The sequence below is a fragment of the Mesoplodon densirostris genome, chromosome 7, assembly GCF_025265405.1.
Source record: "Mesoplodon densirostris isolate mMesDen1 chromosome 7, mMesDen1 primary haplotype, whole genome shotgun sequence".
Lineage (NCBI taxonomy): Eukaryota > Metazoa > Chordata > Mammalia > Artiodactyla > Ziphiidae > Mesoplodon > Mesoplodon densirostris.
The window spans coordinates 124,131,468-124,134,170 of record NC_082667.1 but is presented as its reverse complement, the minus strand read 5'-3'; the positions used below and the strand labels follow the sequence as shown (position 1 = coordinate 124,134,170).

General features: G+C 42.6%; 1 non-coding gene across 1 annotated transcript; it reads left to right on the top strand.

The window, feature by feature from the left end:
• Positions 1-1,938: 1,938 nt before the first annotated feature.
• LOC132494534 (U5 spliceosomal RNA) lies at positions 1,939-2,054 on the top strand. Its single transcript, XR_009533111.1, has one exon. It is a non-coding gene; the product is annotated as a U5 spliceosomal RNA (small nuclear RNA).
• Positions 2,055-2,703: the final 649 nt, after the last annotated feature.

Here is a 2,703-nt window from a genome sequence, read left to right as displayed (position 1 = left end):
GATATTATAAATGTGGAGTCCTGTCTACCATGCTAAGGAATTAGGATTTTGTCCTCAAAAACAAAGGGAGACAGAAAAATATTTAAGCAGCACAGTGAAATGATCAGATATGCATTTTGTAAAGATGCTTTGATAGCCAAGAAAATGGACTGGCAAGAGATGAATACTGGTGGCACAGTGTGTTAGTAGCCATTCTGATAAATTAAATAAGAAATGATGAGAGGGGACTTCCCTGGCAGTCCAGTGGTTAAGACTCTGTGCTACTGCTGCAGGGGGTGCAGGTTGGATCCCTGGTCAGGGAAGTAAGATCCCACATGCCGCATGGTGCAGCTAAGTTAAGAAAAAAAAAGAAAAGAAAAGAAAAAGAAATGATGAGGGCCTGACCTTAAGACCGTGGGATCATAGAAAAGGGAGGTTTGAGAGAATCTCAACAAGTAGTAAGGTCAGGATCTGTTAATACCTGAGACTTGGGTGATGGGAGGGAGGGAGGGAGGGAGGGAGATGTAGGCAGAGGTGGTCCCCAGGATTCTGGTTCTAGAAGCTGGGTGGATGAAGAGCCATGTTCAAAATGGGGACTGGGGTAAGAGGAACAAGCTGAGAGCAAGCTCTGGGGGAAGATGTAGGTTTAAATTTGGATCTGTGGTGATGTCTAGCAGGCAGCTGAATAAATCTGAGATCAGAGAAGAATTCCGGCCCAGATATAGACGTATAGATTATATATAGTATACTGGTCAGTGCAGTTGGTGACAAGGGTGTGGAGCAGATAATGAACAATGATGTGTGAAGTGAGCAGAGTTGAGGGTAGGGCAGGGCGTGCTGGGGACCACACACACACACACAAGAAACTGTACAAGTCCAGGGAGATGAAAGGAAGGATGTGGCCAAAGAACTGGGAGACATTTTAGGAGATGGTTTCATGGAAACCAAAGTAGGAAAGGGTTTCAAGGACAGAGGGGTCAAAATGATCACTAAGAAGAAGACAGGTCGTAAAAATTTATCTTTTAAACTTTACAAATCGGAGCTCCTTGAAGGTTAGTGTTGTGTAGGAATGGAATCTGGATGGCAGTGGGATGGAGTGAAGGGTGAGGGAGGGAAGAAAAGACAGCACTGAATGTAGAAACTGAGAAATGTCTCTGTCCAGGGAAGGAGGAAGGGTGATGCATTTGAGACGATAAAACAAAGGAAAACACAGAAGGAGACAGAGTCCTGGCTCTCAGCCTCTTGGTCTTTACTCAAAGTAAAAATTTCCTCATTCTCATCCAATCCTCTACTCTGTCTTTAAGAGGCCTTCCCAGTAGTAAAAGAGGCAAATTTCCCCTCAAGGGCACATGCACAACAGGCCTTTTTTAAATAGAAGCCCTTAGCAACCTATGCTAAGCAAATAGTGGGATAAACAGAGTAAGATCTGATCTCATCTTGTATCAATTTTCTGGGAAGACACAAGAAACGGTGCTGGTGCAAAGTTCTCTGAGATGAGAAAATCACGATTCAAGGCAATGCAATGCCTGTGTCACCTACTCCCAGAAACGTAGGTTCTTTCTTTTGCAAAATTTAGCATTTTACTATCCTTCTGGCTATTCTTCCTTCCTCAGACTTCACATTTACCTTCTCTTCCTTCTTTTCTGTCCATCGCCCATCTCTCAAACTGGATTCATCCTCAGTTCTCCATTGTGAATTCTTCATTCTGCTCCGTACATTTTCAATAGTACTTTTTTTCTCTGATGTGTTGGAGTAGCTTCCCTGACAAATGGTTTCTCTCTTTAATTTTCAAGCAGCCTTTTAAGATCTTTTAATGCTGATAATTAAAAACAACAGTAGGTGAAAGACACCTTTTCCCCAGTGGATGAAATTTCCCAAATATTTGGACATGAAAAATTAAATCTAAATTCTATGTGGGAGAATAGTCATAATTGCATAATCTGTTATAAAAATAAAAGTATACTCTGGTTTCTCTTCAGATCATATAAATCTTTCGCTATTTACTAAAGATTTCTGTGGAGAGGAACAATTCTGAGTCGTTACCCAATTTTTTGAGGCCTTGCTCTTGTGAGGCAAATAAAAATTAAAAAAAAAAATTAGAAGTTCCCAGTGACATGAGGAAGCAGAGAAGGGCTAAAACCACTAAAACACACAATTTTATAAAATTTAGAGAAAAAATTCATGACATTTATCAGACCACTTATTTTGTCACATTTTTTGGCAGACCAACCTGCATATGGCAACATCTTTAGACAAAGAAAACTGAACTACATGGGGAATGAACACACTTGTGAAGATGGTGACAATGACACCCATCTCCTTTCTGGTCTCAATCTGCTCAGCCTCTTCTCCTGTGGAGAAGGAACCTGTCAGATGGGGACCTGAAATGTTGCTAGGGTGGAGCACGGACCTTGGATCCGAGCTCTCTGGATGAGATGCTTCTAGGCATCCTCTCTTCAGGGCAGCCATGGTAACTCCTGGGCCCTAATCAACCCCCTGCCTCTTAAGACCCACTCCTTCTCCCCCAGGGTCCTCCAACCAAAGAGTAGGCACTTCATCTTCTCTGTGAATGAAGGAGAGTGTCAGCTGGTGCGAACGTGTCTCCTGGGTTTACTTGTATGTATGTGCTTCTTCTTAAAGGGACTCTAACTTCAGAATCTAGATGGAACCAGGTGTGTGATATTGGACATCCCTGGGGCAGTCACCTCACTGTACCTGCAGGGA